Source organism: Hyaena hyaena, unplaced genomic scaffold (assembly GCF_003009895.1).
Source record: "Hyaena hyaena isolate Hyena2069 unplaced genomic scaffold, ASM300989v1 scaffold_704, whole genome shotgun sequence".
NCBI classification, from domain to species: Eukaryota; Metazoa; Chordata; class Mammalia; order Carnivora; family Hyaenidae; genus Hyaena; species Hyaena hyaena.
In genome coordinates, this window is record NW_024081336.1 from 928,476 (window position 1) to 956,272 (window position 27,797).

Consider the following 27,797-nt stretch of genomic DNA (forward strand, 5'->3'; position numbering starts at 1 on the left):
AAAAAAAAAAAAAAAAGAAAAAAGAAAATATGTAAATACCAGTATAAGTATTATTTCATTTTCTCCCTTCATGGACAATGAGAATCATACAGCTGATTGCATTTTCCTTGCAGTTATGGCAACCAGGAGGCTCAAATCAAATATGGAACCAATTGTCGCTAAGTGTCTATACCTCTATGGTCAATAACATATATCTTAGTTCTACCCTGGTGTTAACTTTCTCTTCTAATTCTTATTTTCCCATATCATTATGTTTTGACTTTTATTTTAGTTCCACTTTCATGAATGTATTTTCTATAAGCTCCCTAAAATCATTTAGGAAATAAGTCAAGATATAACCAAACAACCAAGCAATCAAATAATGTAGAACAACTGTAGGTACTCAACAAATTCAGCATCAAATCATTAAATCCCAGTTATACACATAAAAATAAATAGGATATCCCTGCTCTGTGTCTCTTTTTTGGAAAAGGTGAAAACAAAACTCCTTCTAGGAATACCAGTTCTTTTTTGTTTTCTCTTTGCTCCTTATATCCTACCTTGGGTTAGATCAACAAACATGCTTGTCAAGTGTCTTCAGATTATCCCTTAGTTTCAGCCCACAATATTGGTGGCGAATAATCAAACTAATAAGCAGCCATAATCATTTCACTCCTTTCTTCAAGTCACAACTTCAATGTTGCCCCAATACTTAAAGACTTCTTATTATGGTGCTCAAAGTAATCTGGCCCCCGGTTTCAAATCTCCCACAATGACACAGTCAACTTGTCACCACTCAGAGGCACACATACACTGCCATACCTCTATGCCCTATTTCAAGTTCTTCATGTTCCTGGAATGTTTAGACCAGTCCTAAATCTCTCTTCCAAAGTTCTACCCATCCTCTGAGGTCTAGCTCAAATAATATCTTATCCATGGAGTCGGTCTTCCCTAATCTGACTCAAATGTCAGAATTACTAGCTTGCTCCTACTTTTCACACTCCTCTTACATCACTTTATTTTGACTTGTACAATGACTACTTTCACACACTTCTTTAGCTACCACTAGGTTAATTTAAGTCCCTTCTTGCTGAGTCCATTTGTTATACATATGTCTATTTTCTCACTGTGGCTTTCAGGTAATGTTCACTGATCGATTATCAAGCTGAATTAAAAATAATTTGGTTCATACAAAATCTCTCCTTTAAATATTTTTCATCTAATAAACATTTATTTCTTTTAAGGTCTGATATTAATAGACAATTTGAAATGTCACCATCTTTGTCTAAAGGTACAAGAAGTTTATCAAGCATAACTTATTCTCATCATTTCAGAATTGGCTCAGGTCATGTCAGCATCTGTGGCTGTATAAAAATCCCTATGCTATAGCTTTTTTTTTTTTTTTTAATTGTAGTGAATAGATTCATAGGTGATTCCTCTCATGACCTTCTGACTCACTATAAATACTATTTATAGTTATCAAGCATTATGATTTATATTGGAATTTGGAGTAATGCACATGCTTACAATGAAAAATGAAAACACTGTATGCATACAGACTGACTATGATGCCCTACTTCTTAGGAAATTATCTGACAACACATAGTGAAAAACTTAAAGTATAAAGTAAGCTCTTCTTCCTTTCACCCACACTTCACTGCTCAACTGAAATCTCTAAGAATCACAAGATAAAAACACAAGAAAAGCATTTATAGCTAAAGTAGGGCAGGGAACACAACCCTCAAAGCCCAAAGACCTTCTGTTGGGAAACATATCTCCCAAGAGCCTGCTGCCCAAGAATGCAGTGTATGCAGATGCTGGTTAATTAACATGACTCATCCATTATATTGCACTTGCTAATGACCTCAGTTCTTATTTCCCTGAGAAAACAGAAGCAATTAGAAGAGAACTAATTCATCTTCTCACCACAACAGCAATCTCTCTGTATCTTGACCCATATGCTCTGCCATACCCCCTGGTACAAGGCTAACGTCTGTACTTTTGATCTGAATTCTATCCGTTTGAGCCTGTGGAGAACATTGCTCTTATAATAATTATCCTTCCCTCTATCCCAAAGTCAGTTTCCTCTATCTACTGGGTCCTTCTCATTAGCATATAACCCTGATGTAGTATCATCTATGAAACTGAAAAATCAACCTTAAAGAAAACATATCACATTCTAGTTTATACCTAATTTTTCTGCCCTACTTCACAGAAATCTCCTTAAGAATCATCTAGACTTTGCATCTCCACTTCCTACCTCCTATTCTCTCCCCAATCCCATTCTAAGTAGGCTTTCATCCCCACTGATCCACTGAAATCGTCCTTGTAAAGGATCCAATTTGCAAATTCAATCATCAAACCTAAACTATCAGCAACATCGGGAAATAGTTGTTTTCTCCTCCGTCCCTCCCTTCCTTCCTGAAACACTTTCATCACTAGCTTCCAAAAACCACTTTCTCCTGGTTTTACTCCTATGTCACTAGATGCCCTGCTCAATCTCCTTTGCTGGATCCTTTACTGCTCCTCTAGCTGACATCCAAACTTTGGAATGCCTTGGGGCCCAGATCTCTCCTTTTCCCTCCATGTTTGCATTCCCCGTAGATCTCCTCCTACCTCCATGACCCCCATGACACTGCCATGCCAACCCCACCTCTGAGTTCCAGACTCACAAACCCAACTTCTGACTTCACCTCTGCACTTGAATATCTAACTGACATCTCAAATTATGCTAGTCAAAACAGTGCTTGGCTCCCCAGCAATTCACTTCTCCTTCAGCATTCCCCTTTGCACAAAATAGTCTCCATTCATCCAGCTGCTTAAGCAACTAGAGTCTTCTTATTCTCACACCTGTCAGTTAAATTATCCACTTAGGCTGCCTTTTTTTCATAGCACTCACGGCTATCGGAAATCAGGTTATGTTTTTATTTGTTTTCTTGTTTACTGTTTATCTCCCTTACTAGACTAATTTCTATGCAGCTGGGGTCCTAGAGTCTAATGCCTATCCCCAGGACATTCCGTGCATTACATGTGTGTTAAAAGAATTCTTCAGCTTCAAAACCTACAACTGCTTTGGATTCAAGGCACATTTCCATACCATTCTTCTGATCTCTTTCAGAATCAGAGTCAGTGGAAAAAGCATGTGTTCTGGCAATAAACGTGCCTGGGTTTCTTTATGAGCTCTGCCCTCCCACACCCTTGCCAGCAGCATTATCCTCATCATTGACATAATTTATTCAGCACTCAGTATACTCCACAAAGTATGTCAACTTCTTTATACACGTCATTAAGTTGTAACCACACACATGGGGCAACTGTTATCATTTCACAGATCACACAATTGCTACCGGGTAGAGCAAGGACTTATTTGAGGACCTGCTTCCAAAGCCCCTCCTCTTAACCAATATATTCTCCTACAGCTCCAATTCAACAGCTTGCCCAAGGCCCCCCACAGAATTATGAATGGCACAAAGAAGACTCAAGGCCATATCTGGCCTCAACTCATGTTCTTACTAATGATGCTGATGCAATCAGTGCCATCAGCTATAAAGCAGGGTGATGATCACACGGAGTGAAATGATGTGTGCACTCAACAGCTTCTAGCTCCCTGTCCTGAGTTCTAGCATGTACATGCATGTGACTGTATTTTAAAAAGCTTCACGTTGTTTCCTAAAGTTTTCATTAGTCTCTGTGTTATCTTCCAGTATATTTGAAGCACTTCTTCTCTGAGAATCTAAATGTAAATGCTACAGATTTTTCAAGACATGTTCAAATTTATTAAGGTATCATTATATAGCAATTTGTACAATTTTAGAAAAATGGCACAGAAAAATGATGACTGTCACTGAATATCATTGCTTATAAACTGAGAAGCCTTACATTATGAATTTTGATAAATAATTCCTATTCCCCTTATAATGTGATTACACTATAAATCTTCTTTGTAAAACTTTACATAATTTTCCACAGAACACTGAAACAAAATTCATTTTTTGTCAACATTTCCTAAATACTGAATTAATCAAATGTTTTGTGTTCAGATACTTTTATATGTTATAACTGAATTATACCTCAATATTATTCTACCATTCAGAAATCTTAAAAACTCATTCCAGCATCAAAAAACATATTCTTTCTCTCCAAGATTCATCCATTGTGTCACATGACCAAATACTTTGCTATGCCTGGAAAGGGCTTAACTGCTACTCACTAGAGTGATTCTTTTTTACAAGTGCCTCCAGTTTAGAAAGACAACTATTTAACAGATTTGGAAAGCAAATTTCCCTTAAGCAAACTGTATACATTTTGCTAAATACAATTTTAGAAAACTGAGGGAAAGAAAAACAAAATCACCTTCCTCCATCTGGCTTACCCTTTGTTAATTTGCTATGGAATAGGAAGAAAATAATGCCTAGGGAGGCCTCTGAGAAAATTCTGTACTCACTAACATTAAACCAACATAGTAATTTTCACCACATACATCCTTTTAAAGATAATCTAACTGCATTCTGAATTCCTGTACAAAACTAAGTCCATGTAATAGCTTTATTCAAGTGACTGCTTGGACAATGCCTACATTTTTACTATATTGGTGTCACTGAAGAGTAGTGGAAATTCTCTAAATTTCTCCATGACAAGTCCTATTAATTTTAATTGAAACTTTCCATTCCCAGCCTATGCTTGGCAGATACAACAGCTTAGAGATTGCAGCCAAATGTAAGATTTCCCAGGGGGGCATCTGAAAATAAGTTATAAGTATTCAAGTAAGCCACCTGTCTGGATGAAGATTTATTCATTTGATCAGAATAGCTTTCCAAACTTCAAACAACCCATGCACAGAACAGATGTAGCTCTTTAAATGCAACTGTTTTTATTTCCTTTTCTGTTAACATGCATCACAAATGGATAGAGCAATTCTAAAGAGTCGGAGTATACCAGTGTTCAATAATGCAAATTTGTTTATAAATCACAAGACGTAAATAAATGTCAAACCATATTCCTAAATTTGAACACTCTAAATAATTATGTATACTAATAACAGACCAGTAGCACTCCCTTCTAAGCTATGTGCCCAATATAATAACTCATACATTGCAACAGTGACAACATCATTCAAAAATGTGACTCACAAAGAAGGCACTGCTGTCACTGGGTGTCAGCCCTGCCCAGGACTTCATCTTCTATATTCTAATAAGGCTAAAAAAAAAAAAAAAAAGACCTTAAGATAGCTGTTCCCTTAGACAATTGTCTTAGATACCTATTATGACAGCACTAAAGTAAGTTCTTTTTACTTATTCCCATCAAATGCAACTTATTGTCATCACTAAAAAGAACTCTATACTAAGTGACAGGTCCAAAGATAAATGAGACATGGTCCTTGCCCTCAAGAAGCTCACACTATGGATGGCAGTTACCATGGCTCTTCATAAGAGCCATGAAGGGTGAATTAATGACTCGAGACCCAAGAACAGGAAAGACCTATTCAAGCTGAAGAAGACTATATGTGAACACACTTAATAGCTCCATGATTCATTCCAAGTTACAATGCTTCATTTATAAATGTTATTTTTGGTGTTTTTACTTATAATAATGTTTTAACTTTTGATGGGAAATGTATCATTTGAAGGTGAGAAGCCAAACTGACCTACCTTGTGAAATATTTTATGTAAGACTTTTTCACTGAATACCTTCTAACTACAAAAGCCAAAACTCCCACCTTTTAGACACATCTCTTGAAGCTTTGTGGCCTTATCACTAGATTGAGAATAAAATCTCCTTCTCGAAAAACTCAAATATGTTGTCTTTCTCTGCCCCTAACTCTTCCACTGCTATGCTAATATATGTTGTGTAATACATTAACATGTTTTTGTACTCAATATCAAATTAAAAAAAAAAAAACAGAAAGGAAAGTATGAAAACAACATGTGTATTTTAAGCTCATGACTGGATTTCATTAGGTTGGACATCTGTGGTAAAAGTGAGGTTTGAAGAGACTGGAGAGAGCAAGGTTGGCATGAGCTAATAATACATGACAACTACTTGATTCAAGCTCTATGGAAATTAACCTGCACTGCCACCTAAGAAGTTGATAGTATTAATCTCATCTGGCAGATTAGAAAACAAAGACTCAGAGAGGTCAAGTAACTTTCCAAAGATCAAACAGCTAGGACATGCTAAGGTCAATGCTTACTTGACTTCAAAGTTGAAAAAAGACTCTAATCTTACCACATATCAAACTATTTCTCTACTTTCATTTAGACATTGAACAAGCAACTGAGCCAAAAAGAACTTCATTCATGAATACAGAGATTATTCTGTCTCAGAAGAAACTTCTGTTTTTCTCTAGAAGAAAAAGCAGTGGAAAAGGTTTCTCTAAAAAGAGGTACAGGTTCTTTCTAATTTTCATTCCATTAAGAATGGTTATAAAGTGATGTGGCTGATTTTTGAAGAAACCTATCAAACTTATAAACCTGTTTCTTTGAGAGTCACCATGGGAAGGTTACAGAATTATTTTGGTGATGAATTTACAGGTCAAAATATTTTTGGAAATCTTTCAGGACCATGTTCAGAACCAGTAGCATACTTTGAATGCACTCAGTGATCATAAATCTTTATCCTTTGCAAAAAAAAAAAAAAAAAATGCAAAGGGAGTGGAGTCATTCAGAGGCAAGCCTTGTTGGAAAACGGCTTTTAGCTGAATAAAAGCATTTGAGATATAAAAGAAGTTATCTATACATTAATCAGTTATGCTCACCTACTGTTCATCCTTTGCCTTCCTTACCCACTCCCTTCTTTTCTAAATTATTTTTCATAAGCACGTTTCCTTTCTGTGGGGATCTTAGTACTACTAGTAGGAATATTTAATGTGGTTCCATTATGGTTTTCCCTTCTGCACTGTTAGGTTTGGGGGGGGCTCATAAACATGTGGTTTTGTTGCTACCATGTATCTACCATCTAGAGAGAACTGATACAAATAAGCAGTCAGTAAATTTTTGTTGAGTAAATGGAACATATTGCTTTGTGACTCAAGAACTGGCTCTCGAGGCAATTCTAAAAAAATTAGAAGTACTGTGAGCAACAACTGGCAGCATCTCTGAACTACCGTGCCACTCCCCCAAATGAGAAAATGGGCAAATTCTTCTTGGCTGGTTAGGGAACTTTTACTTTTACAGCCACACTTTCTGTTTAATAAGCTGTTTATAAAATAGGATAATAGAGCAATAATAAATGTAACCTCTTTATAAATACGGGGCTTAATGAAGAAAAAGGATACCAAAATAATTTTTTATTTACCTTTTGTTTCTGCCCAATTCAAATGTAAATTTCTGGTACTGAAACTAGTATACAATTTGCTATACTATACACAGAGAAAGGAAATTATTGGAAAATCATTACCACTGGTAATTATGAAGGTTTAATGCAAAAATTCTGGATTCTTAACATCCAGTGAATATATTCCATTCACTATTTTTAGGGTGATTGTTTTTTAATCAAAACACTTTTTTGGGTAATGTTTCATAAAGGGGAGCCAATAGTTTCTCTCACTTAATTTTTTAAGTGGCTAATGCCCCTGTTCACTAAAATTGGAAGTATTCTAGAGGGATTGAGAGATTTTTCTCAGCATCTTTACGGCTTACTAAGGAGCAAAACAAACAGCCCTTAGACAAATAGCTTTTCCCAAGCTCATTAACCGGCCGAGATTTGCTACCATATAGCTTTACAAAGACCAAAGAAGGGATCTATAGCCAATCACTAGGAAAATCACTGAGAAAGAAGAGTTTGACAGTAGCTTTTACACTCTAAAACCAAGAACATCAAAACCAGAATACCAAACCCACCAACATGCTTATCTGACCTTACTTATATGCTCAGGGTAGAGCTACATGTAAAAAAAATTTTCTATAATAATAGTAATAACAATATGCAGTTAATGTTGGTAATCTAGGAAATTCCAAGATAATAAATAGCAAGGGGAGACCTTCTCAAAACTCACAGCCTAGAAGAAGCCACTGCACTTGTGGTCTTCCCAGGGCTTTGCTGTGTATATACGCATCCTGCTGTTTCTTACTGTCATATGGTTTGATACAATCCCTACAGCTTTCCTTTACTTCTATTCCTCATATCCGTTCATCTTCTTTTTCGGAAATCACCATGTTAGCGATTAATTGCATCCTTTGAGGCATATTACCATAACTTATTTAATAAAAATGAAATAAAATTATTCATGAGAGGTAATAATGGTTAAGAAGAGTATTAAGGAACGGACCAAAATGACTATTAATTTACAGTGTGTCTCCTGATAACTTCCTTTTGAGTTGTCAGAAAGATAAATGAAAGGAGTAAAAATGTTCCAGAAGCTAAGAAACAAGGTTAAGTATATGGTGCATAGATGGGTTGCAGATCAGAATGCTTCTAGAAAGCCATAAAACATACTGATGTATAAAGACACACCTAAAGTTTGGATGCTAAAAGGAAGTATTTACAAAACCCAGCAGTTTTTTTAATAATCTGGTTGTTTATTTTATATAAATATATATAGACATTCAAGATGAATATAAATATTTCATATAAATATGGTTTATTTTATAATCTACCCACCAAAATGTCAGATTTGAGATCAACAAAGTAGTAAAGAAATCCCTAATTCTTTGACATTCCTTGTAGTAGTACAGTGAGTGCTTCTATACCTCTTTTCATGCTGCCATATCATATTCCCATCAATAAGTCATGGCATGAAAAGTGGAGTGAAGAATTTTTTTTCAAAGTAAACACATTTTCTGGAAATACTAATCATGCCTGCTGGCTACATTATGATCCACTCCGCTTCCTGTGAGAATTACTTATTTAGCAGAGTCATCAATTAGTGAAGTGCTTTCTGATATAATAAACCTTTATGCTGTTCCTCAAACTAAGTGTGATGGACTGATTTTTTTAAAAAATTCCAATTTGTTGCAGACTGATATTTTGTTAAATACAATAAAGCAAATTACTAGAATAAAATGAAAAAAGATGAGTAATAGACATGAGATTCATATGACTGTTTAATGAGATTCAACAGACATAAAATTATTGCCCACTGCTATACAAGTATTTTTAATTTTTTTAATATTTTGTTTTTATTTTTGAGAGACACACACAGTGTGAGTGGGGCAGGGGAGAAAGAGAGAGTGAGACACAGAATCCGAGGCAGGCTCCAGGCTCTGAGCTGTCCACACAGAGCCTGACTCGGGACTTGAATTCCTGAATGGTAAGATCATGACCTGAGCTTCAGCTGGATGCTTAACCAACTGAGCCACCTAGGCACCCCAAAGTTTCTAAATACTTTCAATTTCTTTATTTAATCCGCAGCAGACAAAAAAAGAAAAAAAAAAAAGAAAAGAAAGGAAGGAAGGAAGGAAGCGTACCAGGTCAGGTCATAATCATCAAGCCAACCAATTTCAAAGAGTATAAATCTCAGCCTTATCTATGGTACTTGCCAACAGGCTATAAGTCTAAGTTTACATGAGGTTTATTTCTCCAGGGCATCAGTCCGGAGTAAAGCTGCCACTCACACCTACGTTATGACTGTACTGAGGTGGGCTCTACCCAAAGGCACAAGGGTAACCGCAATTTAGAGCAAGATTTAAATACTTAGAGATCATAAAATCTTTAGCTCTGACCATAAACTGTACATTTAACAGCCCGATTTTCCCCTCTGGTAGCTTTTAAACTGTAACTTTTTAGTTTTATGAGAAATGTCTTTCTCTGGATAAGGCTGTAAGTAAACTATGCTGCTCATACTCCCCAAGAAAATCAGCCTCACACCACAGCCAAGCTGCCATGAACAAAATACTAAAATGTCAAGTAAAATTCAGCCTCTGTACTGAAAGATCTTAACCCAGATACATCAACAATGATGAAATGATGAAGTGCTATAATTGATACAAGTATCTCAAACACCACCTATACACCAATGATTCCCAAATTCACATGTCTAAATACACCGTCTCCTGAACCAAAAATTTGCTCATCAAACTGCCCACAATTTTTCCACTTGTACGTCTATAGTCATCTCAAACTAAGTCTAAAGTAAACTCCCAACTTCCTTGCCCAAAAGAATACTCTGCTTCTCCCACAGTGTTTCTCCATTAATGGCTACCCCATCCTTCAGGATGCTCAAGGCAAAAACCACAGGTCATCTTTAATTCCGTGATTTCTTATGTACCTCACTTCCAATGCAGAAGTAAACACGTCAACTATAAACTCTACCGCTACTCACTTTCCCCACGGCCGTCATGTACGCCTAGGTCTCTTGTTCCTGGATTATTCCTAAAGCCTCCAATTTAAGGGACCTGATACAACCACTGTCTCACTCAAGTCTACTCAGAACAAAGGAGCCTGAGGAGCCTTTATAAACCCAAGTCTGCCAGGCCAGTCCTCTGCTCACAACCCTCCAGGGGCTTCCCTTCTCCTTCAGAATAAATGCCTAAATCCTTCCAGTCCCTCCCTAACCCGCCCTTCTGACCCTACCTCTTATAGTTCTCCAAGTAATTCAGCTTTAGCTATGCTGCATGGTTTATACTCCTCACTTGTTTTAGCTCTTTGAACACATGCCACCTTTCTGACCTTCCTGGATCAACCAATAAAAAAGCGTAAGCCCTCCGTCCCACTGTCATCTACCATCTTTCATCTGCTCGTTAATTTTTATCACCATTACTCATTAATCTTATTACCACCTGCCATTCATCAGTTTATATGTTCATTGGTCACCTTTCCGCATTAGAAAGAAAACTTTAAGAAGACTTCCTTTCATTCACTGCTAAATCTTCAGGGCCCAGAACTGTGCCTGGTAAGTAACAGGCAACTGAAAATATTTTCTGAATGAATGAATGATCAAAGATGGATATCCTGCTCTGGCTGGTTATGGGGAATGCCAAAAACAAATTTACACAAAACAGATGACACTGAAACTAAGTCTTGAAAGAAGATTCAGGATTGTCTGACATGAAAAAGGCTAAAAATATCACTGCCATATGCACATTTTCCACAAAATCTTGAAGCACAAGAATACATTATATGGATGGGCACCTGGGTGGCTCCGTCAGTTAAACATCAGACTCCTGATTTCCACTCAGGTTGTGGTCTCACGGTTTGTGACTTCAAGCCCCATGTCAGTCACTGCACTGACAGCTTAGAGCCTGCTTGGGATTCATTTATTCATTCTCTTTCTCTCTCTCTCTCTCTTAAAAAAAAAAATCATAGGGAAGACTATTAACTTTCTAGTTGAGAGAACTCCCCCCAAAAGAAATGAATCCCCATGATTCAGAAAAAGATCAGGGTATGGATTAAAATAAGAAAACTGGGGTGCCTGGATGGCTTAACTGGTTAAGTGTTTGTGGGTTCAAGCCCCCATTGGGTTCTGTGCTGACAGGTCAGAGCCTGGAGCCTGCTTCCAATTCTGAGTCTCCCTTTCTATGTGTCCCTCCCCTGCTCATGTTCTATCTCTTTCTCTCTCTCAAAAATAAAGAATAAAAACATTACTTTTTTTTAATTAAAAAATTTAAAAACATATAAGAAAATTGCCACAGTCCTTATAAAATTTTAAGATGAAAATTACCATAAGGTGCATTAAGCTCTAAATATGTAAACCTGATCTTACAAGAGTAAGGAATCTGTTTACTATTTCCTTGACATTTTTGTCACAAGTGTTCAATTTCATTCTCTTAGTGTTTTCCCTACATGATTGGACTAGAGATCTAATTTTATTTTTTAAACATTTTAAAATTTAAAAAAAATTTTATTTAAATTCTAGTTAGTTAGCATACAGTGCAACATTGGTTTCAGTAGTAAAATTCAGTGATTCATCACTTACGTACAGCACCCAGTGCTCATCACAAGTGCTTAGTACCATCACCCTTCTAGCTCATCTCCCACCCACCTCCCTTCTTCAACCCATAGTTTGTTCTCTATCATTAGGAGTCTCTTGTGATTTGTTTCCCCTCTCTCCCCACGCCCACCCCCCGCCCACTTCTCTTATGGTCATCTGTTTTGTTTCTTAAATTCCACATATGAATGAAATCACATGGTATTTGCCTTTCTCTAACTGACTTATTTCCCTTAGCATAATACATTATAGTTCCATCCATATCATGGCAAATGGCAAGATTTCATTCTTTTTGATGGCTAAGTAATATTCCAATGTGTATGAATGTATGAGTGTGTATATATACATGCATATGCATACATACATTTACACACACACGCACACACCACATCTCCTTTGCCATTTGTGTTCTCTCCATAAATCGGCTATGGTTGATAAGGCTGTTATAAACACTGGGGTGCATTTATCCCTTCAAAGCTATAATTTTGTATCCTTAGGATAAACACCTAATAGTGCAATTGATGAATCATAGGGTAGTTCTTTTTTTATTTCTTGAACATAGAGTTTTGATTTTTAAAAGATAAGCAAAGAGAAAAAAATAGTTTTCAACATCTAGGACTTCAGAGTTCCACTGTGATACATCTATTCTAGACATCTATGGCCATTCTGGAATCGTATGTCTCAAATATTACCTGTCACTACATGAAATTGTCTTATACATATTTATTTTCTTGTACATTTCTCATCTTCCCATTAGAAAGTGAATTCCTTCTAACAGAGAAGAGACTTTACCTCTTTTCTCCATAGTTTCCTGGGGTCTGATAGGTGCCAAGCACTCAGAGCACCCAATTAATGCTCAATGAATGTATAAATAAAATTCAAATAATAAATGAATTTTTTCATAAGAGGTTAAGACTTTTATTTCTGGCACCTGTTTTAGCAGTGCATTTCTCCCTGATTGAGTTTTTTTTTTTTTTAAATAAAATTCTTTATTTTTTAAATATTTTTATTTATTTCTGGGAGAGAGAGAGAGAGAGAGAGACAGCATGAGCAGGGGAGGGTCAGAGAGAGAGGGAGACACAGACTCTGAAACAGGCTCCAGGCTCTGAGCTGGCAGTCAGCACAGAGCCCGACGCGGGGCTCAAACCCATGAACCGCGAGACCATGACCTAAGCGAAAGTCGGACGCTCAACCGACTAAGCCACCCAGGCGCCCCTAAATACAATTCTTTTTAATGTCTATTCATTTCTGAGAGACAGAGAGCAAGGAGGGGAGGGGCAGAGAGAGAGACACACACAGATTCTGAAGCAGGCTGCTTCAAGCTGTCAGCGCAGAGCCCAACATGGAGCTTAACTCACGAACTGCAAGATCATGACCTGAGCTGAAGTCAGCGTTTAACCAACTGAGCCACCCAGGCTCCCCCTCCCTGATTGAGTTCTTAAGGTTATCAGAAGTACAAGTTGGATTGTGTCATTGCTCATATGTCTGGTTTTACCATGTTCTAAGACAAGTATCTTAGCATGTGCCAGAGAAGAATGAAGTCTGGGAAATGGTAGCTGTGATGATATAGCGCTAGGAGAAACCGGGCAAAAGTAAGCAAAGAGATACCTGCAATCTGTCCAGACGTGACGCTGGGGCTTTATATCGCCCCCTAGTGGCAGCTGTGCTAGAAACACTTCACTACATCCTCATCCATACTTCGTGCACGCGTTGTGTGATCACAGTTTAGAGACTTTAAGCAATGCCAACTGTCTCTAAAATAAAGCTGTAGTAAAATCCAAAATACTAGTGCTTCCCAAACATCCAAACTCCGCACACATACTCAAATTAGTCTCAAATGTATTAAATTTACAAACCCAGGCATGGAGGTCCAAGTCTTTTCTCTTTTTTCATCATTGCAGCATTCTTCCACGTCTCCTCCTGCACCTCACCTTCCGTCGCTCCCCCTCAGAATTCACTCATTAATTCATTTAGGCGTTTGTTTAGTTATACCTTTCATAAACAGCTGTTATCATCATTCAAAAACAACTTTCCTGTGTTTGTAACATTGTAAAATATTGTTTCACTGGCTGAGGAACTACAAACTGTTTTGATTCCCTGCAATCACTGCAGGTAGTCATCAAGTATGCTCTCCGTAATGCTAGATGAAACCCTCTCTCCCCTCAGGTTCAGGTTCTCTCAGGTCCCCCGTCGGACTCTGTGCAGACAGCTCAGAGCCTGGAGCCTGTTTCAGATTCTGTGTCTCCCTCTCTCTCTCTGAGTCTCCCCTACTCGTGCTCTGACTCTGTCTCAAAAATAAATAAAAGAAAAAAAATTAAAAATAAATAAAAAATAAAAGGTTTAAAATTCACAGGTGTGTGCACAAAGAGTTACATCCACATACTTATGTAATATATTTATGGTCCACTGTCCTCCCTTCCTTTAAGGAAATGAAAAACTGAAGATGCATCTTATTTCACAATTATGAACAAGTACTTATTAGGCATCTAAGAGGAATAACTTTATAATAATAAAGACCCTAATTCTCAATTATAAAACAGAACTTCATCTCTTTATCCCAGTAACCATCATTTCAAGATACACATCAATAGCAATGACTATTAAAAAATATTACTAGTAATGAAAATTTCCAATAATTTGACTTTGATGTTTTATCATCACTACTCAATTTTTCACGTTCATCCTCTATGACCATTCTCAGAAGGTAATAAACATAAAAGGCAAGCTTTTAGTAGAAACAGTGAAGAGAAACAATGTAGTCTGGGTACTATGTCTCAGATGCTGTTTGAGAAATGCAGAGCAAGTCCCTGATGGCCTTTCCTTTGCATCCTCCACGTGTGAGTCAGTTGCTAGGAAACGTGAAAGACAGGGATTTAGTATTAGGCCTGGGGAACAATGAGCTAGCTTAATAATGATCTGAATACTAACACATAACCCTCATAAAGGTTGTCTACCTTAGGAGCAGAAGATTACAGATGATGTGTTTCCAGAGAAAGAAATTTTGAGACCTATCCTTTAACTATTATAAACAGATTCTGGTATCCACTAAAGTAAGAAGTAACAGCTACGCACATCTTAAAATATTTTTTTAAGCCAGAAGTTGCACCCTTCCTATGAGCCATGCTTATAGATGACAAGACTAATCTTTCCACTGCTTCAAGTTATATTTTGATACCACTGCACATACATACATGTGTGCTCATGTGAACACGAGCACTCCAAAAGAAAACATGTACATCATCACCACTACCAGAGTAAAATACTTGCCACACAATTACCAGAAGAGCAAAGGGAAGAACAAGAAACAAGGGAAATACACACACACACACACTCACAAACAGGCACATGTGCACACACACATCAAATGCATCTCTCAGTCCATGGGGCTCAGTGTCCCTGGGTCTAAGAAACAGAAAAAGAGCTCTGGGTGGGGACTCAGGAAACATGGGATCCATGAAATCACTGTGTGACTCTGAGAAAGTATCCTAACCTCCCTGGGAATCATTTCCTAGAAAATTAAAAGAATAATGCTAACTACAAAAGATTTTTGGAGCATTGGATGATGTTGTGCATGTGCAAGCATTTTAAAATTGTAGAGCACTATGTGTGAAAAGCCAGTATCAGTATTGTGTTTTAAAAATGGCCATTTCAGTGAATACCTATATGAATAGGATTCAATATTCAAAAATCAAAATTAAGCCAAGTATAAATCATTAATGAAGTAGAGGATTTCGCCCCCACTCCAAAATTTCATAAACAATTTAGACTATTTCATTTATATTAACATCAAAACACTGGTTCTGAGTTACTAATATAGGAATGTAAGGATTTAAAATCAACAAAAAAACACCAAAAGAACTTACCTTGGGTATATATGTGTCTTAAAGAAGTGTGAAGCTATTTGTATCAATTGCTCCATAATTTTAAATACAAAAGTATTACAAAATATGAAATACATAAAATCTTTTGTTAAGAAAATGTTTTAATGTTTATTTTTTTGAGAGAGAGAGGTACAAACAGGGGAGGGGCAGAGAGAGAAGGAGACAGAATCCGAAGCAGGCCCCAGGCTCTGAGCTGTCAGCACAGAGCCTGATGCGGGGCTGGAACTTCCAGACCACGAGATCGTGACCTGAGCCGAAGTCAGATGCTTAACTAACTGAGCCACTCAGGTGCCCCAAGGCAAAAGCTTTTTTTTTTTTTTTTAAGTTTATTTATTTATTTTGAAAGAGAGTGTGTGCAAGCGGCAGTGGGGGCTGGGGGAGCAAAGAGCGCAGGAGACAGGAAGACTCCCAAGCAGGCGCCACACAGTCAGTGCCCAGGGCCCTACATGGAGCACGAACCCACGAAACCACAAGATCGCCTATCAAGTCGGACGCTCAACCAACTGAGCCGCCCAGGCACTCGTAAAAGTAAGCTTTTACATAAACTATTTCAAATACTGTCCTCTTTGTCTTTTTTGTGCCTAAAAGCAGCTTTGCCATCAATTCTACCTTTAAAAAAAATGAATTTATAAGGTGTAAAATCTGTGAACTCTACTAAATTCAAACTGCAACTGTATTTACATATGGATTATGGAGGTTTTTCAAGGCTCCCAGTGGTGTCTCTTCCACTCCCAGTGGAGAACGCCCAGCACCAAGGATCTATTTGTTTGCTAGAGCTGCCACGACAAAATACCACAGGCTGGGAGGCTTTAACAAGAGAAATTTCTTTTTTCACTGTTCTGAAGGCTGCGAGTCCGAGATCAAGGTGTCAGCAGGTTTGGTGTCTCTGGAGGCCCTCTCCCTGACTTGTAGATGGCTACCTTCTCTCTGAGTGTCTCCACCTGGGCTTTCTTCTGTGCAGGAGCCTCCCTGAGTCCCATCCTCTTCTCCTCAGGGTACCAGTCATAGTGAAGTTGCCTTGGTTACCTCTGCCCTAGCTCCAAATGTAATCATGTTCTCTGGTCGCAGAAGTTAAGAAGTCAACATACAAATTCTGGAGGGAAACAATTGAGCCCATAACACTCCACCCGCTTCCACTTGATCTCCCAGTGTAACCCTAAGAACTAAGAAAGGCTAAAAGGGAGCAGCTCCATGCCCAGGCTGCAATGAACTCCAGGTCCTTTCCAAGAAAGGAAACAATGCAGGAGGGCATGGCCAGTTAGGAGTAATTATGTTAACAAACATAAATATCAACATGGCTGAGGAAACAGAAGTCTCCTGGGCTCACAAACTAAAAGGACAAACACTGGTATGTTCAGCCGTTCTCAGAAAGTTCCTGCAGCTCTATCTGCTGACTTTGGCGTTTATTTAAGCTGGGCTTTCATCTAAATGAACCACAATGCTTGAGTAGCAGCAAATGCTGGGAAGGGGACACAAATAACAAGCTATTACTGGATGACTCTGCAAGTTTTCTTTCAAAGGAAACCATAAAAAAATCATTAAACACAGTTCCTGAATATTTCTGACATTGATCTGGTAAAAAAGTCAGGTGAACGGACACACTTCCATTGCCTCAGCCTATGTTAGGATCTTGTCTAGAAAATTAACATCACAAAATGATGCCTTAACACAAAAATAACCTTAGACTTCTACAGTTTTTGCCACCCCTCAATATTTTCTCATTTCATCCTCATAAAGATTCCGTGAGGTAAAGAAAGCAGGAAAAGATGAGGAAAATGAAAAAAGAGTGAAGTTAAATGACTTACCCAAGGTCACAAATTAATAACCAAGGGAATAAAAATAAGAATGAAGGACTTCTGACATCTAAGCCTGCACTCTTTATTTTTGGGACTTAATGACATTCAGGGTATTGAAACCACAACCTCGCAAAATTCACTTTATTTTAGCACCACAGGGAGGTAAAGGTCTATAAATAAAAGTGGATGTGCTGAAATTCTGCATATAACCACAAAATGAACTTAATCTGAAATAAAAAGAATTCTGATTTTTTCAACAAATATAACATTTAAAAGATAGCAGTCAAAGCAAGAAAAGGAATTCCCATAATTAATAACACAAGGCAAAATTTAACCTAGTAACAAGATGGCACTATTAACTAGATGATATTAATCTACCACTAGCATTTTCCAGAAGCCATAAACATTTCTTCAGCTAACTGAAATCAAGGAGAATTGAACTATTGTATAACTAGACTTTAATTAATCAGGTTAAAGAAATTAGGCTTGTTTAACAGGAAGGGAAAGTCAACAATCTGAATGTCAACTACGATAAAACTTGTTTTATCATGCACTTATTATGTGCCAGGCTAAGAATCCACAAACCACTCTGTGAAGTGGGTTCTACTTCACATCCATTTTACAAATGCAGAGATAAAAGTGAGGTTAATATATTTAATAATCCAAATTTCAAATGTGGCAGAGCTGCAATTCACACCCAAATCTGACTCCAAAGCCTGAACTGTCCATCACTCTACTGCTGGATTTCAAACATAAATAATGAGATAGCGCCAGTCACAACTGAATACAGGTGATGAAATGGGCGAAAAGAATAATAAAAATAAATAACATTTCCAAATAGCATGCACTGTGAAAAATAAAATTAATGAATGGGATTATGGAATTATCTTCATTACTCACTTCTATCACACAACAAAACTGCTGAGCATATGCCACAAACTAGGCACTCTCCTAGGTTCTTAAAACTTTTAGAATATAACATAGTCCCTTACCTCAAAGGGTTCAAAGTTTTTCAAGGAAGATAAACATAGGAGACTTCAAAAGACATTAATAACAGTAATGACATAGACTAGGATTACATGACTGCCTTAGGAAGGGGTTTCATTTTTATTTTATTATTTTTCACTCTCCTGCAAGCCAGTGACGTAATAATATTCTGTTGGTTGAGAAAAGGCAAATTGCTGACGGGCCAAAGTTATGTGGAATACACTACTTTCTAACAGCCAGCCTTGATCCAGAGATAAAATTTCTACTATCTATATAGTAAGTGAAGATCAATTTTATGCTACAGTATTTTAAGGTCAATTTTATATCCCAAATTTTATTATTTTTTAATTTCTTTTTTACATTTATTTACTCTTGAGAGACAGAGTGAGACAGAGCATGAGCTGGGGAGGGGCAGAGAGAGACAGAGACACAGAATCAGAAGCAGGCTTCAGGCTCTGAGCTGGCTGTCAGCACAAAGCTTCATGTGGGGCTCGAACCCACAGACCGTGAGATCATGACCTGAGCTGAAGTCGGGCGCTCAACCAACTGAGCCACCCAGGTACCCCTATATCTCAAATTTTAAAGGAGAATGAATTGTATATCCTTCAGAATTTTACACAATAAAATTTTTTGAAACTGACTTTTAATCATAATATGCAAAAAAGAAAGAAATTAAGTTTTACTATTTTACAGAACCTGTTGAATAGCTGACCTAATACATCACAATGTCTGCTTCTAAGGACAATTGGAGCAAACCAGATTTCATGTTTCAACACCAGGAAAAGCTGCACTTCTTACAAACAAATGATAATTTTTTTATCAAATGAGCATCACAAATGTAATAAATGATCATGTTCCTCTCCCTTCCCCCTGGCTATTAGCATTTTTATAAAGTAACATTTATATTTATTTGTATCTACCCTATTATACACCTACAAGAATTGAAAGAGGCTTTTAAAAATATATAAAGCAAATACAAATAACCCCCCAAATACATTAAGCGAGGAAACATGAGTTAGAGACCCTGGTTCTTCAAGTCTCATGGCTAAGGGACTCAGCAGGTTAGCAATACATACGGAAGAAACAATGAAACCAGTAAGAGCTTCTAAAAGAATTACATAGGCTTGCAGAAAAGATCATAATAGAATATTACATTAGCGACCTTCCAATAATGCCCACACAGGCACGTTACCATCCTCTGACACAAAATGTCCATTTGCTCACTCACAGATGTTACACAGCATGTTCTTCCAAGGTGAGCCCCTCTACAAGGTGCCACTAGTGACTCCCAACTCCCAGAAACACAGCAACCTGGGATAAAATCTGGCATGCCCAAGGTCTGTGGGGGTAAGGTGAGGCTTCCTTTTGACCTCTGACTTCCTACATATATGCCTACGTCCTTCTGTCTCCCCATCCACACACTGAAGTTCTCATTTTTCTTGACACGAACCACACTCAGATGTGTAACAGACTGCTTCAGCCATCCACCATGACTTCCCCACCAACAAGGAAAACTATATCCAGAGTTGGTCATGGCAGACATTTTAGCCATAAGAGTGTGGCTATCAACAGAGTGACATAAGAGGACCTCCTGGGACATGGAAACCTTCTACAGTAACAAAGCCACTGAGGACATGCCCCTCAATGTTGCTACCCTCAGTTGAGGGGGCTGCTGGGTCCAGTGAGCATCCAATTCTGGGACCTCTGGGACCAGGGGAACCCAAAGGGGAGGAAGTTCAGAGATTTAAATGTTTCAATTCCCAAAGCTCATTAAAATGGTTTAAGATAAGATAGATTTTAAAAATCTATTATTACACTATCCTGAACAAGTACTGTTACTGAGAACAGAAATACAACATGTGTATTTGTTAGTGATGCTCAATATTTTTGCATTCTATTGAAGCTTTAACTGCAGATTCATATCTTTACATGGGATTTAAATTCTGTATACACTGTAAATATAAACAGAAATAAGGTTATTTCCAAGGTTTATGTACTGCCCTGTCTGAATGTTTTTATAGATGATACTTAAAAACAAAAAGCAAAACAAAATGAACAAAAAAATTAAACTTTTCATAGATAATTTAAACTGCTTAGTTTAAAATCATCTTGTTCACATCTACCCACTCACCTACCTTCAGTTCAAACTTTTTCATCAAAATAAGAAATTCTGGGGGGGAAATATATTCTGAACAATACAAGTACTGAAACATTCTCAATGTGAAACAATGTGTAGGATAATATTTATCTGTCTCATTCCATCTTACTAACCAACATTGAGAAATATTCCTTCCACACTAAATAAACCCCAGGATTGTCTGATGAGTCTCCCCTATTAAATTCATTTTGAGTTCGGGACAGGTGGGTGGCTCAGTTGGTTAAGCATTTGACTTCAGGTCAGGTCATGATCTTGTGGTTTCTGGGTTCGAGCCCCACACCAGGCTTTGTGCTGTCAGTGCAGAGCCTGCTTCAGATCCTCTGTCTCCCTCTCTCTCTCTGCCCCTCCTCTGCTCTCTCTCTCTTAAAAATAAATGAACATTAAAAATTTTTTAATTTATTTTGAGTTGGGATACTTGAAATAGCTGCCAAATATAAAGAATTACCATTTCTATGAGGTAGTCAATCTTACGAATCCTAATGATTCTTACTGTGGAGTGACATCATCAAAAGGTAAAAATGTTTTAGCAGTTTCAAGAGTGAAATTTCTGGAGGTTTTTCAGTAACAAAGTGCTAAAGAAAGAAAGAAGCTTTATATTATTTGGAGTGATTATTATTGCAGCTTCTTTTCATTATTATTCCTACCTTCCTGTACTTCACAAAAAAATTAAAGCAGTTAACATGTTTCTGGCTTGCTAAGTAAATATTTGCTTATTCCATCACTTTATATATAAAAATATTTTATCTGAAAATGGGCAAAGGAAGTATTTTACAATGAATAATTTTAGGTTATAGGTTATAAATACAAATCACCAGTACATGAAAAGGCTTTTTATTTTTAAAATAATATTTCCTTTACCCATTTCTTTACCCATTAATCCACTCTACCTCTAGCAACTACCAATCTATGAGGGGTTTTTTCTTTTTAAATGTTTATTTATTTCTGAGAGAGAGAGAGAGAGAGCAAGAGGGAGACAGAGAGGGAGGGAGACACAGAATCCAAAGCAGGCTCCAGGCTCTGAGCTGTCAGCACAGAGCCTGACACTGGGCCCAAACTAACAAACTGTGACATCATGACCCGAGCCAAAGTTGGACACTTCATCGACTGATCCACCCACATGCCCCTATTATTATTATTACTTGTTTTTAAGGAGATCACATTGTATTTGTCTTTATCTGTCTGACCTATTTCACATTGTATAATGCCCTGAAGGCCCTTACATGTTATCACAAATGGCAAGAGTTCATTCTTTTATGTGGGTGGAAATATTCCAGTGTATGTGTGTGTGTGTGTAAATAAAACAATTTCTTTATCCATTCACTCACTGATGGATACTTAGTTTCAATATCTTGGCTACTGTAAATAATGTTACAATGAGCATGTGGTGTGTATATCTTTTTGAGTTAGTGTTTTGGTCTTCTTTGGATAAATACCCAAAAATGCTGGGTTATATGGTAGTTCTACTTTAATGTTTTTGAGGAAACTCCATACTGGTTTCCACAGTGGACAAAACAATTTATATTTCCATCAACAGTGCATAAGGACTCATTCTCTTCCACATCCCTGCTAACACTTGCTATTTCTTATCCTTTGAATAGTCATTCTAATAGGTATAAGGTGATAGATATCTCACTGTGATTCTGATTTGCAGTTCCATGATGATGAATGACGTTCAGCATCTTTTCAAGTACCTGTTAGCTATTTGTAAGTCTTTGAGAAAATGTCTATTCAGATTTACCCCCCCTCCAATTTTAAAATCAGATTGGTTTTTCACTATTGAGTTTTTTGAGGTCTTTATGTATGCTGGAATCAGCCCCTTATCAGATTAATGATTTGCAAATTTAATCTCATTAAGATGACTTTTCATTTTCTTGATAGTTTGCTATGCAGAAGCTTTTGAGTATTATAGAGTCCCACTTAATTTTCCTTTCGTTGCTTTTACTGTCAGTGTCAGATTAAAAAAATAATAATCACTGCTAAGACCTATGTCAAGGAGCTTATACCTAATGTTGTCTTCTAAGAGCTTCACGATTTCAGGTCTTACATTCAAGTCTTCAATGTGTTGCTATTTTTGAGTATGCTATATAGAATGGTGGTCAAGTTTCATTCTTCTGCATGTGGCTGTCCAGTTTTCCTAACACCATTTATTGAAGACACTGTCCTTTCCACATTATATATTCTTGGCTCCTTTGCTGTAAATTAATTGACCATATATTTGTGTGTTTATTTCTGTGCTCTCTATTCTGTTCCTTTGATTTATGGGTCCGTTTTTATGCCAATACCATACAGTTTTACTTACTATAGTTTCGTCATACAATCTGAACCAGAGAGCATGATGCCTCTAGTTTTATTCTATCTCAAAACTACTTTGCCTATTTGGGACTTTTTGTGGATCCATATAAATTTCGGGATTATTTGTTCCATTTCTTTGAAAAATGCCTTTTTTTACCAAAGTTAAAACATGATTTTATTTACTTATTTATAAATATGGTTGCATTTACAGGCATCATATAGATGTGAATATTATTATTCCCAAACTTTCAAACATAGAATAATACTATATAATTGTTAATTACTATATAATTACAACCTGTAAAATAAAATCATTCACCTCAGGGGTTGAAAGGCCACTCAAAATTGCATAAAAACACATTCAATTCACAAAGCAAATCTGGCTCCCCTCCTAAATGCTCCTAGCCTGTCCCAGGTATATTTACAAGGGACTGAAATTAATCCATACAACCCAGCTGGAAACGTTACATCTGGTACTTGAACTGTGGTGGAAGTAAGGGAGGGGTGAAGAGTAGAGTAAGTGGAGAAGACACAAAATTCAGCCCTGAAAATGGGAGGGGCATGAAGACCACAGGGTGGTTCTCATAAGCTCTTCTCATCCCTACCTAACCAAGGTCAAGGCAGAGAAAGAATGGAGGCAGGACAAACATAATGACAAAGGCAGAGTGAATGGCTGAATCTACACATTGCTTTGGACAGTATGGACGTTTTAACAATACTGACTCCTCCAATTTATAAGCAAAGTGTATCTTTCCATTATTTGTGTCTTCTTCAATTTCCTCCATTAATCTCTCACAGTTTTCAGCATACAGATCTTTCGCATGCTTGACTAAATTTATCCAAGGAAATTTATTATTTTTGATGCATTTGTAAATGGAATTATTTTGTCTGTCTGAAAGTTTGTTATCAGTGTATTGAAATACAATAGATTTTTGTGTACTGATTTTCTTTCCTGAAACTTCACTCAATTAATTTATTAGTACTAACAGTTTTTTGATGGAGTCTTTAAGGTTTTCTAAACATATCATGCTATCTGCAAATAGTGAGTTTTGCTAATTCCTTTTCCATTTTGATGCCTTTTATTCCTTTTTTTTTTTGCCTAATTTTTCTAGTAAGGACTTCCAGTACTATGTTGAAGAGAAGTGACAAGAGTGGGCATCCTTGTCTTGTTCCTGAAAGGAACAATATTAGTTGTGGCCTCGTCATATATCCCCTTATGTATACACGGAGTCTATACCCATTTTTGTTAACAATTTTTATTCATAAATGGAAGGTGAATTTTGTCAAATGTCTTTTCTGCATTTTGATGTGACCACATAATTTTTATCCTTCTATTTGTAAATGTGGTATATCACATTGATTGATTTACAGATGTTGAACCACCCGTGAATCCCTGGAATAAATATCCCACTTGATCACTGTGTATGATCCCTTTTCATGCACTGCTGAATTCAGTGTGCTAATTTTTTGTTGAGGATTTTTGCATCTATGTTCTTCAGGGATATTGGCCTGGATTTTCTTTTCCTGTAGCATTCCTGTCTGGTTTCGATATCAGGTCAATGTTTTCCTTACTGTTTTTCCTGTCTGGATGATTTATTCACTGATGTCAATGGGGTATTAAAACCCCCACCCACTAGTAGTGCATTGCTGTCTATTTCACCCTTTAAGTCTATTAATATTTGCTTTTGTATATTTAGTTCCTCTATGTTGGGTACATAGTTACAAATGTTATAACCTCCTGTTGGGTTGAGCCCTTTATCATTATGTAACACCCATATTTGTCTATTAGAGTCTTTGCTTTAAAGTTCAATTTGTCTGGTATCACTACTCCAGCTTTCTGTTGGTTTCCATTGACACAGAATATCTTGTTCCATCCCTTCACTTTCAGTCTATGTGTGTCCTTACATCTAAAGTGGATCTGTTGTAGGCAGCATATACATGGGCTTATGATTTTAAGTCCCACAGGACTCCAACCATGAGAGAAAGAGTTCATAAATAGTTACTTCCCCCAGTGCACAGCAAGAGGCAACAGACTCAGGAGTTTAGTCTTTCTGTGAATAAGGTCTATCAGGTAATCATTATGGCTGTGACCTAAGGTGCAGGCTTCTAATTAAATATGCAGCATCTATGGGCTGACTTGAATCCTTTCCAGAGACCTTGAAGGGAAGGAGCTATCTTTGTAATCTATATCTGCTGTGCTCCAGAGAAAGTTTAGGGATTAGGGGAGGAGCTTTACACAGAGCTCATGTCCTGGTCTTTATATCTGGCATCAGGGTTTCTGCAGTCACTGCCCAGTGGATACCCCTTGGCTTCCAGGCTCTGGTGGGCAGGGGAACTTGTCTTTCTCAGTCCTATGGGATTGCGGCAATCAGAGAAATAGTTGTTGATAGGCTGCTACACCCAGGGCACTACACAGACAGCAGATTTAGGCACAACCCCTGGCTTTTCATGAAGGAAGCCTCTGTTTGCCCTGGAGCTTTGGCCTGAGGGGTAGGTTTGGCATATACCTGCTGGACTATAGAGGTATTCCTAAGAAACTCAGGCTATGGAGGCCATCTTGGTACTCTGCCTTCCTCCAGCTCCCCAGTATCTTCCATGAAAGAGCTTATACACTTGTCTACAACCCTAATTTCTATAATGGCCACAAGGGGAACACTGCCAGGTCACCTGGCTAGCAGGATTTATGTTTATAGTCCCACAAGACTGTATGTATCTGCATACTTTAAAAACTGCTACCTGAGGATCTGGCTTCTAGTCAGTCTGAATCTAGGTGCTAAGAACTTCCCCTTAGGGACACTGACAGGTCCTGGCATATCCTTAACTACAGAGAGCTATTAAAAATATGAAAGATCACGGGGCGCCTGGGTGGCTTAGTCGGTTAAGTGGCCGACTTTCGCTTAGGTCATGATCTCGCAGTTCGTGGGTTCAGGCCCCGCTTCGGGCTCTGTGCTGACTGCCAGCTCAGAGCCTGGAGCCTGTTTCAGTCTGTGACTCCCTCTCTCTCTGACCCTCCCCTGCTCACGCTNCTGTTTCAGTCTGTGACTCCCTCTCTCTCTGACCCTCCCCTGCTCACGCTGTCTCTCTCTCTCTCTCTCCTAGAAATAAATAAATAAATAAAAAATATATGAAAGATCAGAGGGCCTGGGTAGCTCAGTCAGCTAAGCATCTGAAGTCGGCTCATGTAATGACCTCATGGTTTGTGAGTTTAAGCCCTGCATCGGGCTCTGTGCAGACAGCTCAGAGCCTGGAGCCTGCTTTGGATTCTGTGTCTCCCTCTCTCTTTGCCCCTCTCCTGCTTGCACACACACATGCGTGCTCTCTCTCTCAAAGATAAGTGAATGTTAAAAATTTTTAAAAATATAAAAGTCTGCTTGGACAAGCACAAAGGTTGAAGATAAGACAAAGATTTGGGACACAGATGAAAGACAAGTTTTCTTCCCTACACAAGGCCACTCCTTCGACACTGGGAGAGGCTATTTTATCTACTGTACAGAAAACAAGAGAGAGTCAAGAAAACTGAAAAAAACAGAGAAATATATTCTAAATGGAAGAAGAAGATAAAACTTCAGGGAAAAGCCTTAATGAAACAGAGATAATTTACCTGATAAAGAGTTCAACGTAATGGTCATAAAGATGCTCATCAAAGTGGGGAGAAGAAGAGATGAACACAGTGAGAACTTCAAAAAAATGAGATAAAAAATATAAAAATGTACCAAACAGATGTCCCAGAGCTAAAGAATACAGGACAATAACTGAACTGAAAAATACATTAGAAGGGTTCAACAGCAGACTAAAGGAAGCAGAAGAAAGTATTAATCAACTGAAAGATACAGCAGAATTTACTCAATCGGAGCAAAAGAAAAAAAGTGAAGACAGCTGAAGGTATTTATAGGACATTACATGGACTAACATTCACATCAGAAGTCCCAGAAAAAGAGAGAGGGAAAGGCACAAAAATCTTGTTTTAAGAAATGATAGCTAAAGATTTTCCCTAACCTGAGGAAGGAAACCAACATCCAGATGCAGAAAGCCCAGGAAGTTCCAAACAAAATAAACCCAAAGAGACTCATACAAAGATACATTAATTGACTGTAAATAAAATGTCAAAATTTAAAGAGAAATAGAGAATATTGAATGCAATAAGGGAAAACAACTTGTTATGTACAAGGGAATCCCCATAAGACAATCAGCAGATTTTTCTGCAGAAACTTATAGACCAGAAATGAGTGGCATGACATATCCAAAGTGCTTAAAGAAAGGAAAATCCTAATCAAAAATATTCTACCGAGCGAAGTTATCATTGAGATCTGAAGAAGAGGTAAAGATATTTTCAGGTAAGCAAAAGCTAAAGGAGCTCACCACCACTAATCAGGCTTTACAAGAAAAGTTAAGGGACTTCTTTAGGCTAAAAAGAAGGGCATTAGTTGTAAACAGTAAAACCTACAAGAGAATAAATCTCACTACAAGAGTAAATATACAGTAAAGATAGTGGATTAATCACTTTGGATACACAAGTAAAATGTGACACTGAAACTATAAAATATAGAGGAAGGAAGAATAAAAAAAGTGAGCTTTAGAGTAGGATCAATCTTAAGTTGTTAACAACTGATAACAGACCATTATTATAGATACAAGTTGTGTATGTAGGCCTCATGGTCATCATAAAGCAAAAATCTATAGTAAATGCATGACCAATTAAGAGAAAAGAATGTAAGTATACCACTAAAGGAAGTCATCAAACTACAATGGAAGAGAATAAGACAAGAAAAAAGAACAGAGGAACTATAAAAACAAGTAAACAATTAACAAAATACCAATAAGTACATGCCTATCAATAATTA

General features: G+C 37.4%; 1 protein-coding gene and 1 non-coding gene across 2 annotated transcripts in view; one reads left to right on the plus strand and one right to left on the minus strand.

Moving 5' to 3' along the window:
• Positions 1–27,797, minus strand: part of SLC2A13 (solute carrier family 2 member 13) — a gene marked incomplete at its 5' end in the record, with an annotated part of 304,099 nt that overhangs the window by 214,435 nt on the left and 61,867 nt on the right. The window lies entirely within an intron of this gene.
• On the plus strand, positions 19,755–19,894 carry LOC120220535. The gene has a single exon (XR_005525604.1). It is a non-coding gene; the product is annotated as a small nucleolar RNA SNORA67 (small nucleolar RNA).